Source organism: Zingiber officinale, chromosome 4A, assembly GCF_018446385.1.
Source record: "Zingiber officinale cultivar Zhangliang chromosome 4A, Zo_v1.1, whole genome shotgun sequence".
Taxonomy (NCBI): Eukaryota; Viridiplantae; Streptophyta; class Magnoliopsida; order Zingiberales; family Zingiberaceae; genus Zingiber; species Zingiber officinale.
In genome coordinates, this window is record NC_055992.1 from 83,329,251 (window position 1) to 83,346,757 (window position 17,507).

The window sequence follows — 17,507 nt, forward strand, 5'->3', positions numbered from 1 at the left end:
TTTTCGTTTGCTATATAATCTATGAAAATAAATCAATAACACACATCATGACTTGACTTTAATAGAAAATCACATGTGTGTCATCGCATCAAGACTTTGCCACCGAGGACGTTTAGCCTCTGACCGTTTGATCTTGGCCTATATATTTAAAATTACAAAAGTTCAAATATGCTATTTTTAACTGTTAAAATATTAAAATGTTATGAATTATTTAATGTTTCCGATGTTCATCAGATAAAAAGATATATAGTAAGAAAGGAGAGAAATAAAGTGAAATGAAAGAGGAAATAAAATTGTGTAGGAAAATAGGAAATATATTTAAAAAATATGTTCTTTGATAAATACTAAAATAACATACATCTTTTGATAAATTTAAATCTCTACCTAAGTCTTTTGATAAATTACCTATATATCTTACATGCATCATCGTAAACAACAGTTAATAATTACGGGAGAAAAAGTCAAAAGGTCTTTATTTATTTAATATTTTTTTAATTATTAAGGTGACATCCTATTTAATTTTTTCTAAAAAACTCATCTTTTTATTCTAGGAGGTCAGATCAGATTTTCTGGTCTAAAATCATCTGATCTAAAGAAGATCCTATTAATATATGAGTGGAGTGAATTATACCCCACTTATTAATAAATGAATAAAGATCTAAAATTAATCCAGAAATTTTGGACTAAAAAAAATCCCTGCCCTTCATCTACAGTAACCATGTATCCTTATTAGGATACTATTAAATACCTAGAGACTGGGCGTAGAATAATTTTTTTTAATAATTTTTAGAATTACTATTAAAAGTGTCTAAATACCATCCTATTTTATGAATCAATTATATTCTTTCTCTTCTATTTTTATATTTAATTTTAAAAATAATATGTAATTAATTTTTATTAATAATACTTAATTAATTTTTAACTAATTTAATTAATTTTTTAACTAGATAAATTTATTTTTTGGTCTGTCAAATTCTGATCAGGTAAATTTACTATTTTTATTATTATCTTTTTTTTTTCTCATCGGTGATTATAATAGTTACAAATCCGTAGTTATTATTATTATAATAATTATAATTTTATAATTATTGCAACTAAGCTATTATATAATTAAACCAGTTAGGACGGATCTAACCATCCAACTTAATCCTGGTCTCAACCAATTAAAATAATAAGTCTAGATATATAATCCATTTAATTCTGAACTATATATATATATATATATATATATATATATATATATATATATATATATATATATATATATATATATATAAAATCATGAATTAGGTAATATCAAATTTGAGACTAATCTTGTTCTAAAATTTTTTTCCATTAATTACAGGATAAATAAAAAAGTGCTCACAGTAGACAGCCAGAAGTCCATCATCTCAGGGTTGTGGGTCTTATTTTGAAGAAAATTCTTATAGATATATCGTAAATAAGGATCAAACTATAGGTACCTCATTTTAATATAATATTTAATAATTAATCCCTAGAATTGTTTAAATTAATCCAATACTTTAATCAATTTAAATCATTTAATATTATTATTATTAAATTATTTACAATTTACCTTGACAACCCAAATTCACATTTTATTTGTTTTCCTAATCACTAATGAATTAAAATTATTCTCAATCAATCCATACAAACTTTTCTTCGTCCTTTCGAATTACAACATTTAATTGATTAATCAATACTTTTTATCTTTCTTTCTCTTACAAACAAGCGGAAATTAATTTGTACTCATATTTAATTAAATTTCCCTTCTTCAATTTTTTTCATATTTTTTACGAAAAAGTGTGACCATGTTTTTTTATTTACTAAAAAAATATTCTAATTTCAAAACTAAAAAAAAGAATATCAAAAATAGTATTATTTTCTTCTTACCCATCCCATCAACCTCCTAAATCTCACACTATTTTTCAATGCATGAGCATGATATGAGAAAATATTAGGCACAGTGTGGACTTGATATGGAAAAATATTAGGCCTAGTGTGAGCCTGATATGAAAAATATCAGGCCCATGTTGGGCTTGATATGGAAAATATCAAGTCCAGAGAAAGCTTGATATGGGAAAATAACAGGTCCACCGTGAGCCTGATATGAGACCATATTAGGTCCAACGGTGGACTTGATATGGAAACATATCATGCCATTTTTAATCCTAAAGAGAGGGGATGCATTAGAAAACGGAGAGAGAGAGGGGAATAATATTATTTTTTGTGCTCTTTTTGGTAGTTTTAAAATTAGGATGTTCTTTTAAAAAATAAAAAAATATGCCCGCTCCTTTTGATAAAAACTCGTTTTTTCTTTCACCTTAGTTTTCTCAATCATGATGCAAATTAGTATTGCTTTTATTTTTTCCCTTTCATCTTCTTACTGGCAATGTAAAACCAACAGAAACTTCAAAAATTTGGAGGAAGGAAAACTCCTATTACTTCTTCTTCTTAGCTCTTCTTCTCTCCCCTTCATCCTCTCCCTCATTTTTGTTATTTGTGTAATCTTCCTTGAATTAAGGTTACCAGGTTGACTAAGCTCGGATTGGATCAAGTTTAAGTTTCAGTGTTTGGATGATATGTGTAAATGAGAAGTCAAGTAGGTCAAACTTGACCGGAGACTTGACTGCAAAGTCCTAACTGGAAGTTAGGTAAAAGTGAAGTCCTAGTGGACTAGGCAAACTTAGTTGAGAACTAGGTTAAGCTCAAGGTGGGTTAGCTGAGAGCTAAACACTTAGCATAAGAGAAGTCCTAGTGGGACTAGGCAAACCTAGTTGGGAACTAGGTTAAGTCCAAGGTGAGTTAGCTGGAAGCTAAACACTTGGCAAAAGTGAAGTCCTACTAGGACTATGCAAACCTAGTTGGGAACCAGGTTAAGTCCAAGGTAGATTAGTTGAGAGCTAAACACTTGGCACGAGAGAAGTTATATTTAGGAAGCCAAGGGAAAGTCTAAGTGGGTCAAGAAAGACCACACGTTGACAAAGAAAAGTCCTAACTGATGTTAGACGGGGTGAAAGTCTACCGAGTGACTAGCTCTAACTGAAGTTAAGCAAAAGGAAAATTCAAGTGGATAAAGGAGGACCGTACTTGGTGATTGGAAGTCCAACGAAAAGTTGGTAAAGAGAAAGTCCAAGTGAGTCAAAGGTTGACCTGACACTTGACATGAGATGAAAAGTCCAAGTGAGTCAAGGGTTGACCATACACTTGGTGGGTAAGTCCCGCCCCGATGTTAGGCAAGGGAACACTAGACTTAAATCAAGCAAATTAGGGTTGGACAATTGATTAGGGTAATCGATTGACCTTATGCTAATTAATTAAAGTAATCGATTAGGAAGGTTCTTATGAGAATATAGAAAGGGTCAGAATTGTTCAACTAATTGATTGGGTTATGGCCAATCGATTGGCTAATCAGTTCTATCCTTTCTCTCGAACGAAGGGGTTCTAAATCGATTAGGAAAAGTGCCTAATCGATTAAGGTAGACTCGAATCGATTAGGTTGATCACCTAATCGATTTGGAGCTCTTCTTCTCAAAACACAAGGGTTCTGGATCGATTAGGTAATCCATCCAAGCCAAAATCAATCAATCAGGTGATCGATTGGGAATTATTTTTCATGAAATAGAATGGTTGGGAATCGATTGGGTAATCGATTAAAGCCTTACTGAATTAATTAGTATAATCACCAATCGATTTGGGGTTTGAAAAAGAGTTGTTCTATAGGTGAATGGTCGAATGCTATCGTGGTAATTGATTGAGGAAAAGCTAGATTGATTGGCGGCGTCGAGTATACACTAGAAAATAGTTTTTGCTCTCAGGAACTGACGACTTGGGGTTTATCCCACCATGCGTCTAATGCTTGTGTAACTACATTTACCTCCCTCCATATCTGTGAGGTTGGTACTAGGGGGCCGTTAAAATAGCAGATCTACCTTTTTAGAAAAGGGTTTCCATGAAGATTTAAAGGCACGACTCGAAATCTCTATTCACGCTAGTTCTTGAGGGTTTGGAAGAGAAGTATTGCTATAATTTCTAAGCATTAAGTGTTGGGGTTCGGATCACAGCGGAAGACATATACTTAATTATAGATCTTTTCGTGGTACATATAATTTTATACAAAATAACATAAAAACATACCTCGAGTCCTCGATAGGCTTGAATAATATTACAGATAGATAAGAGCTCACGTGTGACTCCTCTTGCGGTATCCATGTGCACTAGATCACGAACTTGATATGATTTGTTAGGTGCTAGCCTCTTGGATTGACAAAACCTTGAAAGCACTACCGATTTCTTCCAATGGAAGAAAGCGAAGAAGTTGACAAGGGAGAAATGGAGAGAAGGAATTCGTCTTGAATCTTTCCAATGATGCTACTTATAGCTTCCAAGGAATATGAAGAATTAAGATCTCAATTAATTCATCATTTATGATCTTCATTAATTAGAAAGATGAAGAGTTATAGCCTCCATAAATTCTTCATTTATGACCTTCATTATGATGACTCTTCGAATTCTCTATTAATCATCATGATTATGGCTATTTGAATTATCTCTTCTTTGTATCAAATAAATCCATATTTGATCTTGATCTCGACTAGGTTCTAATATTTTAGAATTAATTAATAATCCAATTAATTCTTATTCTAAAATAATAAATTGATTAATTTTAGTATCCACTAAAATAATCAATCACTACAACAAAACTGTTAAAAGACAACGGATTTTATCCGTTGTGTAGGCCCTTTAAAACCGTTGTAATTGACAGTGTTGTTAAATGTGTAGTAAAAGACAACGGTTTAAAATCATTGTCTTTGAACACAATAGACAACAAACATGCGACGATTTTAAATTGTTGTCTTTGAATATCAAAGACAACAGTTTTGCAACGGTTAAAAATCGCTGTAATTGGTAGTTTTGCAACAATTTTAATCACACAATAGATGCTTTTGACAACATGTAAACACCATTGTCTTTGTTCAAAATTTAGTTTAAAACTGTTGTCTTTAAATACTTTTCACAACGGTTAAAAATCATTGTTTATCTTATTTAGAAAATGCATTGTGAATTGATAAAAATTATTGTCAGATAATATTTTTTTTACACTATTTTAAAACTGTTGTCTTTGATAAGAAACACCTATAATTATAAACAATTATGTTTTTAAGAAAAACTATTATATATTTACAATATATATATATATATACATTCAATTCAATATATATGTACATCTTGTCCCAATCAAAAACTGTTATCTAAGTACACAACTTTTATACATTCACTTCAGTTAAGTTTAGAAACTTCTACAATTACTACATTGACTTCATCATTTTTATCATTTAAAATTTCAAATCTATTAAGTTTGAATTATTATTTAAATTTTTATTATTATTTAAAATTTTTAAGATTTTTATTAGTTAATTTTTTAAAATTCAAATTCAAATTTGGTGAATTAATTAAATTGCGTGAATTGATTTGGTCAATGTATTGTTTGACCAAGTAAAGGTTGATGCTAATCTAATTAAGGTCTTGATTGACTTGATCAAAACCTAAATAATTTTTTAGTTCTAAATTTTTAATCAAATTTGAATTATACAAATCTGGATTAACATGTACCATATTAGGGGTAATTTCATAATTAACTAAATTATCATGTAAATTTTTTAAATCACTACTCACAGGGGTATTTTGGTAAATAATACTAACCTCAAGTGCAACCCCTAATTCTGTAGGCTTTTCTGTTTGTTCGGACTCGTGTTTGAATTTTACTTTGACTTGATTCTTCAGTTTTGATAGATCCTCATGAAGCTTGGTCGGGTGGGTCCAGAACTTGTGGCCATCTTGGTGTTCTCCAATTTTACACGTAATTTCATTAGGTAATAAACTTAAAATTAAATTTATTACCTTTGTGTTTGCTTCTGTGTCTTGAGTGGATCACCTTAGGGCTATGCTGCAATCGAAGTCATTCATCATTATAAAGCATTCCATATAATGCTTCCATACTCTATAGTAGTCCATTTCGTATGTCGGTGGTTCATTAACATTTCACCCGAGCATTTCTTTATGTTCCATTTTTCTTGCATAATACAGTTAAAAATAAATGTCAAGACTAGGTCTTGGGGTAAGTAGTGTGGAAGGAGAGAGATAAAAATAAGGCTCGAGTGGTGTTGTACCAATTTTAAGTAAAAATCGAACGCGAAAGAATTATTTGAAGACGTAAACTTTACCAATTCAAATTGTTAGGATCCTTCGTACAGAGGCTAGAGAGGGGGGTGTGAATAGCCGACCCCAAATCGTCGCGTTTCTACAAACTAGGGTTAGCGCAGCGGAAAATAACACGTAGAAACGAAAGAAAAGAAGACAAACCTCAAACAAACCGATGTAACGAGGTTCGGAGATAAACTCCTACTCCTCGGCGTGTCCGTAAGGTGGACGAAGCCTATCAATCCGTCGGTGGATGAGTCCCCGGAGAACCGGCTAATATATACTCCTTGTGGGTGGAGAAACCTCGCCACAATAACTCTTGCAACAACAAGATAGAAGTATACAAAATACAAAGAAGCACAAGACAATATGAATGTAAAACAAACACGCTTGTCTCCGTTGAGAACAAAGAACTCACGAGACCTCAACAAAGAACTCATCAAGAAGCTCACACGGAACTCAACTCAAAGCTCTCAAGAGGCAGCTTTAAGAAAGGAAGAAGAAGAAGTAGCTCTACCTCCTTTTATAACCCGCGAGCGAAACATTAAGAAATTCAATTGCCAGATCAAGATAGTTAGTACTTTCTTGATCTCAACAAAAAAACCTCCGTTAGTTTCTTCAGTTCGATCAACATTTAAGGTTTGTCCCTACCGAGACACGATCTTACTGCACTCTCTCTAGGAGCTTACCTCACTCACCTGCCAAACATCTGGTCTTCCAAACCTATTTGGATTTTCTTTGCTCAGTGTCTAATCGCCTGATCCACTAAGAATTTTCCTGCAATACTAAATTAGTACAACAACAATAATAGTAATGTAAAATAGTATTTGTAAAACTATACTTAAGTTTACCAAAATCTGCTAGTCCTGTCGACCGCTGATCACACATGCTTGGAGTTCACTCCTCCATAACTTCTTACTACTTAGGGTTACCTCCCTCTAGATACCTAGGGTTATCTCCCCCCAGGGTTTCATTATTTATCTTCACTTACTAAGACTTTCACCACCTAGCTTCACTCATAGGGTCTAGCTTCACTCACTGTGACTTTCACTTTACTTAGAGTTCACTCCTCAAAGACTTCTCATTACCTAGGGCTACCTCCCATAGATACCTAGGGTTACCTCTCCCTAGGATTTTCCTCTTTACCTAGGGTTACCTCTCCTAGGGTTTTCCTATTTACGTAGAGTTACCTCCTCCTAGGGTTTTCCTTTTTACCTAGGGTTACCTCCCCCTAGATACCTCTAAGGTTTTCCTCTTGCCAAGCATCATGTCACCCTGACCGCTTGGACTTACAAGTTTCGTGACTTTACCAGTGCCAAGTCTCCATACTTGGACTTTTCGCGTGCCAAGCTCCCTGCTTGGACTTTTCCCGAATCAGGTCAACTAGGTCAACCTTGACCTAAGGTTGCACCTACAATCTCCCAAACACCTATTCTTGTCAAATATCAAGAATACAACTCACTTCTCGTCAAACATCGTCAAACATCAAAACACAACTCGAGTCAGGTCAACTCGAGTCAGGTCAACCAGGTTAACCTTGACCTAAGGTTGCACCAAAATCTAGGGCTAGGAAGACCATCACCAAGGTCACAAGGGGAGTCACCCCTAGAGTTGATCTTGATGAGTCCCAAATGACCAAGGCTTTAAAGCCTAAGAGGGTCATTAGGAGGGTTGCTAGGGAAGTTATCCCTAGTGAATATTTAGTGAACCCAATGAGCTCTAATAGGTATTGGGTTCCTAGGAGCATCTTCTCTACCCCATAGATGGGTTAGAGAGTGTCAACTCCGATTAGAAAGGTAGTTAACCCAACTTTGAGGAAATTGACACTCAAGGAGCATTTTCAAGGTTTTTGGGAACCTTTGAAAATGAAATGGAATATTTACTCCTTGGAAGAGTAAAATGTGTCATCATGAAAAGTGATGATGTCGATTTCAATTGGCACAATTTGGGTAAATCTAGAGAACTCTTGAGGAAAAATGAAACATGCCAAGATTTGAGGATAAATTTGATCTTTAAGTGGCATGAATGAATCTAGAGTTCAAGAAGTGTCAAAATTAGGATTTTGGCATATTAGGGCAATCAAGGGTTAAAGCTTAAGTATTAGCTAAGGCTAAGGATACTTAGATAGGTAATCTAGGTATGTCTTATTCATGCTAAATCTTGCCGTGATTGTTTGCCCTCACATGTCATGACATCATATTTAAGTTTGTCTTTTGAAATGTCATGATAATGCTTAGGTTAGTTTTATGTCATGTTTATTGAAGTTTCAAACTTTATGCCATGACATCATGACATTGACACATGCTTCTATTTATGATATTATTTCATGTCATGTCATCATCTCTTGCATTAATGATCAATTTAAATTGATTTAAGGATAGAAACATAATTTGATATTGAGATCAAATTGATGTTTAGAAAATGCATGAGAATCTAGCCTAAGATAACCTAAACCCATATCTCACATCAAAATTGACTTGGATGTGTTTGATACACCTTAGATGTGTGTGAGATATTAGGATCATGAGTTAGGATCAAGGTGCATAGTTCTTGTACCTAGATGAGACTAATTCAAGAAGGAGGATCATAGGGAAAGCTTATGTACAAGTCATGTACATTTAGCCCTAAGATTGTGGTCCTAAATTAAAGGGTTGAAAATCATTTCAAAATTGGTTTAAAAAACCTTGATGAAGTCATTCTAGTGATAGCATTCATCATTGAACATTGTGATACAAAGTTTACTTAACTTTGAACTATTTCAAAGTCTTTTGAACTTTATATCAAGATTTAAAAATGGAAGTTATTTTCATAGAAAACTATTTTTCCTTGATAGTATATGGTACGAGGAATGTATCCTCAAAATTTCACAATTTTTAGAATTTTATGGAATTTATTAGGGGTTTCTGAATTTCGGGAGAAGGAAAATCAGAAATCCCTGTGATCAGAATCTGGATCGGTCACTGGACCGATCCAAGGAAGGCTGGATCGGTCTGGGGACCGATCCAGAGGGGTTCTGATCGGTCTTAAGACCGATCAGTGCGTGCCAGTTTCTGATTTTCAGCAGGTGTCTGAAATTTCAGCTGTGGGAGTTGAGTTTCGGGTTTCTAAAGGTTTGAAACTCTCCAAGACATTGTTGGTGCAATGGTCAAGGGGGAGTTGACCTTTAGGGGGAGTTTTACCTATTAAGTCAAGGGGGAGTTGACTTTTAGGGGGAATTTTTACTCCTAAAGAATTGAGTGATATGGGATTATCACTAAATTGACTATTGAGTTTAGTATCAAGGGGGAAATTAAGGGTTTCAATGAAAGGTATGAGACTTTCATTAGGAAGAAACTTTTGACCTTGATTCCCTCTTTTTGATGTGTGTCAAAAAGGGGGAGAGATGTCCCAAGGGGGAGAGTGTAGGTTTTGGAAGAATGTTCAAGGAAGTACATTGGAAAACCTAAGTTAGGTTATCGGGTTAACCTAACTTGATTTTAGATTTTGTCAAACATCAAAAAGGGGGAGATTGTAGCGTCAGCTGATCGAAGTTGATATCGAGCAGACGTCGACGAAGTTACGTTGCTGACTTGCCGATCGGTGTTTGCACATCGCCGAACCGGCGACGAGGCACGGCGTTAAACTGCATGTCTGCGAAACCGCCGAGTCTGGCACTGAGATTACATCGGCAAAGTCCATGGTTCAGCGAAAGCATTGTCGGCACGCAACTGATACTGGGGAAATGATGCGAGTTCGACACGAAGTCGCGCAGCGAGATCATCTAACCGCATGTTAGTGAGAAGTCCTCAGCAAGCCAATCGATGAAAAAATCGTGCGAGGATGATCAGTGATCAAGATCCGTGTTGCGAAACCGTCCAGCACCGCGAGCAGATCGCGGAAACAGGAAGTGACGCAGCGATGAGAAGGTGTACGTCCAAGTGAGCCAAAGGATCGGACCCTGACACTCGTGAGAACAGTCAAGTGACCGGACAGCTGTTATGTACTGACAACAGGTCATGTTGATCGGCGATATTCACAGATTTTAGGTAAATCGCCCAGATTCGATGATGCATTCACGCCACTGCACCGCACCGCACCATCAGTCTCAGCAGAGTATTCGATCATTCGGCCGTGACCATCATGCGTTGTATCCATATCACCGCTCAAGATGATCCAAAACTTGGTTTTTGCCCCAAACCAAGTCCCAAACCTTCCAAACCAATATCGGATCAACCTCGACCTATCAGTACATCACGCTAGCATCCGGCCACCCCTCGACCGCTAAGACTCCTCACCAAGTGTCCTTTGACCCACTTGACTTTCCTCTTCGTGCCAAGTATCCGATCACCCTCGATCTACTTGGATTTCCCAACACCGATGCTCGATCACCCTTGATCCATCGATTTTCCGCCTCAGCTCCACTCACCAGACTTCCACAACATCCCGCCTAACATTTTCATCACCGCTTTTTCACCCGCTTCACTCACCCAAACATCCCAGCTAGACTTTTCACCGCCTCAACTGTGACTTTCCAACCGCAACATCCTGCTAGATTTTCCCACCCTGCTTCACTCACTGTGACTTCCACACCGCCAACATCCGGCCTAATTTTCCTCCCACCGCCTCATCACTGTGACTTTCCACCGCCTAACATCCCGTTAGACTTTCCTCGTGCTGCTGCTTTGATTCTCCGTGCAAGTCTCCATACTTGGACTTTTCCGCCAAGCTACCCGCTGACTTTTCCCTGCCAAGTTTCGTGATTGGACTTTACCAGTGCCAAGTCTCCATACTTGGACTTTTCACGTGCCAAGCTCCCTGCTTGGACTTTTCCCGAATCAGGTCAACTAGGTCAACCTTGACCTAAGGTTGCACCTACAATCTCCCAAACACCTATTCTTGTCAAACATCAAGAATACAACTCACTTCTCGTCAAACATCGTCAAACATCAAAACACAACTCGAGTCAGGTCAACTCGAGTCAGGTCAACCATGTTAACCTTGACCTAAGGTTGCACCAACACAAATAAGGTACGAAAAACTAAAATCTGAAAAGAAATAAGACAATTCTCCCAGTTTGATTGGTGGTTGCACCAATTCAGAGTAAGATCTGGTTCTGACATCACTTGTTGGATCGAGACACACATGAGGAGGAGGGGGGATGAATCACATGGTTTTCAAAAACTTGTTCTTTCGATTTTGAAAACAAAGTGTGCAGCTGAAAACTAAGTAAGAAATGAAATAGAAAAGTAAGCAAAAGAGCAAGCGTTCAGTTTTACTTAGTTCGGAGCCTTCGGTGACTCCTACTTCAAGACTTAGGTCCCGCGGACCTATCAATGGGTAATTCACTAAATACTTCTTCCAGAACCGCTGAAAGAGGTGATCGAGTACAATGAAATAAATAAAAAAGAGTGTAAGATGCTACACTTTTCTTTATGCAACAATTAAGTATAGTATTAAAATTTCATTACCCAACACCCTTGTGTTGGTTACTATGCGGAATATCATACTGGTTCCCTTGTACAAAAATTTTGTACAAGTACTGAACCTTTATTAACAACCTATTGTGTTCTTTAGAAATTAAATTAAGAATCGCAAACGGTACTTAACATTATTGATTCCAAATTTAACTTATCTGTTCTTAATGGTTTAGACTTGGATCGCAAACGATGCTTAGCATTATTGATCCAAATCCACCCATATTACAAATTTAATTAAATATTAATTTCTAAAATTGGCTTCTAGGGTTGCATGGCGAGACACTAGGCCTTCTTGGATATGAGATCATCCACCACCGCCTATACAAAGCCTTTTAAAGAAATTTAATATTTAATTTCCTTATATAACCCTAGGTTTAACCAAAAGGAACAATCGAATCACAAATTCGAAAAACAAAAAAAAAACACAAACTGAATCATAAATTCGAAACCTAGAATCATATGCCTCTTGTGTTTGGTATTTCAAAAACCATACAAAGAAAACTAGTATGATGCGGAAAATAATTACTAGTTATACTTTTCTTTGTATGCAACAACCTCTTGATCTTCTATCCTATTCCTATTCTTATCTCAGACGTTGTGTGGGCAACGATCTACCGAGATGAGAACCACCAAGCTTCCTTCTTCTTCTTGTGAGTTTCGGCCACCACAAGAATTCCAAGAATAGATGAGGTTCGGCCACATCACCAAGCTCCAAGCTAAGGGATGCTAGAAACAAAACCTTCTTTCTCTCCTTCTCCAAGCAAAATCCGGCCACCAACAAGCTCCTTGAGAGTTGATGCCGCCGGCCACCAATGAAGAAGAAAAGGAGGAGAGGAAGAAGATGAGAAGGGTCGGCCACCAAACCCAAATAGAAGAGAGGAAAACTAGAACATAAGTTCTGAGGTGAGGCACCTCTACCCTCTCTTTTATATCCCTTGATCTTGGCAAATAAGGAAAGTTTTATAAAAACTTTCTTATTCTCTTAGCCAATGAAAAGAAAGTTTAATAAAAAATTTCCCTTTCAACCTTAATGTGGACGGCCACCTCTCAATCATCTAAGCAAGGAAAGTTTTAAATACAAAATTAAAACTTCTTTATTTGTTTCTAAAAATTTTTAAAATAAAAATTTTTCTATTAATTTTCCCTTCATGGTTGGTTATAAAAGGAAATTTTATAAATTAAAATCTCTCTATTAAAACATGTGGATGATTTCCAAAAAGGAAAATTATCTTTAAAATTAAAATCTTCCTCTCAATCTACAAATAAGGAAAGATATCAAATCTTTTCTTAATCTATTGTAGAAACTATAAAAGGAAAGATTTAATTTTAAAACTCTCTTTTAAATCATGAGGATGGTTACAAAAAAAGAAAAGTTTTATTAAAAATTAAAATCTTCCTTTTAACTACAAATAAGGAAAGATATCAAACCTTTCACTTAATCTTTTGTAGAAAGCTATAAAAGGAAAGATTTAAATTTTAAACTCTCTTTTAAAATCATGATATCCACATAAGAAAAATTTTAAAAAATAAAATCCCTTTTATTTTATATGTGGTCGGCCACCTAAGCTTGGACTCAAGCTAGGGTCGGCCATACCTCAATGGCTCAACCCTTTAGCTTGGCCGACCCAAGCTTGGGTTCCAAGCTTGCTTGGTCGGCCACCTAAGGGTGGGTAAGAAGTGAGTATTTGGTAGATATAATTCTCTATATATAAGAGGCTACGATAGGGACTGAGAAGAGGAATTGGTTTTGGTCTCCCGATGAAATTAAACTTCCCGTGTTCGCCCCGAACACCCAACTTAATTTCACCAATAATAATTCATACTACTAAAGAATTATTATTGAACTACCGCACCAATCTCAAATTACATTTTGGGCTCCTTCTTTATTATGAGTGTGTTAGTCTCCCTGTGTTTAAGATATAGAATATCCACTAATTAAATGAGTTACTGATAACTCACTTAATTAATATCTAGCTCCAAGAGTAGTACCACTCAACTTCATTATCATGTCGGACTAAGTCTACCTGCATGGTTTACATGACAATCCTTATGAGCTTCTCTTGGGGACATCATCAACCTAGATTACTAGGACACAGTTTCCTTCTATAATCAACAACACACACTATAAGTAATATCATTTTTCAACTTATCGGGCCTCTTAATTTATCGAACTAAATCTCACCCATTGATAAGTCAAAGAAATAAATACTAGATATATGTGCTTAATTATTATTATATCAACATTAAGAGTACACATTTCCACAATAACAAAGGTCTTGTTCTTTTATTCAGTCAGTATAAAAAGAACTTACATTAAATGGTCCTGTTCAATACACTCAGAGTGTACTAGTGTAATTTTATAGTTAAGATAAACTAATACCAAATTACACTACTACTATTTCAATGGTTTGTTCTTTTCCATCTTAGTCATGAGCTACTATTTATAATTTATAAGGAATTGATAACATGATCTTCTGTGTGTGACACCCCACACCATGTTATCTATAATATAAATTAATTGAATAACTACACTTAGCATATAAATGTAGACATTTGACCAATGTGATTCTTTATTTCAAAATAAAATGTTTACAAAAGGCTAGGCTTTTAGCATACACTCTAACACTTCGAAGATCATCGACTGGACTTCTTATCTGATATCTGGTCCTCTTGACCTGTCAAGTTAGTTAACCCTGCACACTCGGTAATAAAGTTAGAGCAACAACACATCTAACTTTAATCCACTTGTCATTCATCAAAACTCAGGTTTGATCATCAGTACCAAATGCACCAACGGGACCTGCACCTAAAGTCCAAAATTGGTACTCGCTCTCACTAGAACACTCTCCTCTAATAACTTACCTTACTTGTTTTGTAGAATCGTTTGACTCTACCTCAGTCCACTAGGTCTTCCCACCAGTTATCAAGTCCGCAGACCCAACTGGATTTCGGCCAGTTGTCAGGTCCTGTGGACCCAGTCAGACTTCTCGCTAGATATCAGGTCACTTCTTGACCTATCTAGACTACTATATCAGTTATCAAATCCTCCAGACCTAACTAGATTTTAGTCTAGTGTCAGACCAGTTAAATCCTATACACTTGACAGAAAGGTTAAATCATAATATATCTAATTTTAATCTACTTATCATTTATCAAAATTTATATTTAATCATTGATACCAACTATATCAATAATTATTACATAGCTTTTATGACTCAAACTATAGGACTAAGAATTTAAAATGACTCTGGAGACTTAGGGAATCGAAAAGAGGTATTCTATTTTAAATTTAAGTACATTAGATCAACGTATTAATTTGACAAAAACTTCCATGTGACATAAACCGTCTAAAATTGGAAAACAAAGATAAGTCATAGGATGATTCCAAAGGTTTTAATGATGATTCCAAAGGCTTTAATGAACAAATAAAGGGGGCATCTTTGAGATCGTGCTAATTTAAGCTCATGCTGTAGTTAGTTTTGGCTAAAATCTACTATATGACATCCTAGACAACAGAGAACGAGCCTAGAGACTATAAGGGACGCACTTTAGGTCCATCTAATAATTTTGACAAAAACTATTATAAGGACCTAAACTGATCAAAATTAGAACAAACATAAAATGACTCGAGAGACCTTCGAGAACATAACGATAGAATAATCTCTAAAATTTGGTTATTTAGGTTCATGTAACAGTTTTGGCCAAAATTACAAATATGGCTTTCATAGGACTTAAACAATAAAACTAAGAAATGGCTTCCGAGACGCCAAGGGGCATAACACAAGGACAATATCTAAAATTTAGGCAATTTAGGTCGTTATAGTAGTTTTGATTAAAATTATTATATGATCTAAATTGCTTAAAATTAGAAAAATATTTAAATGCATAGCATAACCCCAAACACTTTAGATGGCAAAATGGTAAGTACGTTTCTCCTCATGTTTCTGTCAATCCAACTAACATAGAAGAGATAAATAATGAGTGACTACTAATTTTTGAAATAATGATTGAGATATGAGAGAGGTATTTACCTTAGTTCTACCGAGATTCAAATCCCGCACCTCATAATGGTAACACCTCATGTGCTAGCCACTAGATCATTTCAGACAACCCCAAAGGCTTTAGGAAAAAAAAAGTAGATACGCTACCTTAGCGACCCCTAGTGTCGGCTCCATGGATATGGAGGGAAGTAAATACAGGTACATAGGCCATAGACGCATGTTGGGATAAAACACAGGCTATCAGTTCTTAAGAATCGACCCTTGACCATTACTCCAGAGGTATCATGCGTCCATCGTCTGTGCTACGCCCTGAGGGCACCCCAAAGGCTTTAGGAAAAAAAAAATGATTAACCTAGCTAGTCCTGGGGTGACTGGCTTAGTCCCACAGAATTTTTCCACCGGCCACCAAGATTAATCGGGAAGCACTTGCGGTGAACGGCCAAGAAGTCCAGCATCTTTTGGTTGCACGCCTCATTTGGAAAAAAAATTTCTACAAATTCACTATAACTAGGGATCAAATTATGGATACTTCGATGATAATCTAAATACTTTACCAATGTACCATAGTTCAGGGGCACCAAAAAAGTTTTAGGGAATACAATGAAAGTGATAATCTTTGAAAGTGGATCAATTTAGATCCATGCAGTAGTTTTAGCGAAAACGACATGTCCTTTTAGAACTTAAACAATAAAGCGATAGCATTGGATGCATCCAGAAACTCTATGGAACAAACAGAGGGGTCATCATCAAAATCGAGTCAATTTAGATTTTATAGTAATTTTAGTTAAAATTTTACATAGTTTCTTAAGAGTGAAACGATAGAACTAAGAGAACAAAATAACTCTAGAGGTTCTTAGGCATCACAATAGAGGGGGACATATTATGTAGTAAATTTTATCAAAACTACTATACAAACCTAAATTACTCAAAATTGAAAAAAAAAAGGACAAAGATTGATTACTCCAAAGGCTTCGAGGAGCATAACAAAGGGTTGTTGAGATAGAGCTAATTTGGGTCCATTTTGTTAAAATTATTAGATGACTAGGTAGGATTCAAACAATAGAACACAGAAGAAAAATGTTCTTTGAAATGTGAGCATTTTATATATGTATAGTAGTTTTAACCAAAAATGTTATATGAACTTACATTGATCAAAATTAGAAGGCTTCGAAATTGGGTCGGTTTATATAGCCTTGTAGGATTCAAATAATAAAATTAAGAGCATAGAATAGGATGAGTTTCAAGGAATATAACAACGGAGTCATTTTTAAAATTTAAAGAGTTTGGATACATGTAATAACTTTAATATAGGTCTAAACTAATCAAAATTGAAAAACAAAGATATAAGATAATTTTAGAAAGCAATAGAGAGGTCATTTTCTAAATTGACCTAAATAAGGTTAATTTAGAAGTTTGATCAAAACTTTCATATGACCTCTTGAGAATTGAACGGTAGGACTAAGAACATAGGATGACTATAGTGGCTATAGAGAATACAATGGAAAGCTTATTTTTAAAATTCCATCTGTTTAAGTCGATATAAAAGTTTTGACTTAATTGCGATCTAAAAAATAAATAAAAGAAATAAAATTTCAGTGAAAACTCAAAGAGTTCAAAATTAACTTTCCATAAAACAACATATAAAAGGGTAGGGTATAGTTCGATGCACCACTCGTCAATTAAAAAACAAAAATATAAATACTTATAATAACAATGTAAGGGAATAAAAGAGGGAGAAGTTAATTCATGATTGAAAGACAAAATTACATTTGACTCTTTATATGAAGACGAAAAAGCTTGCTATTTCGACAAGATTGAAGGGATTGTAACAGTTTGGACCAAGACATTT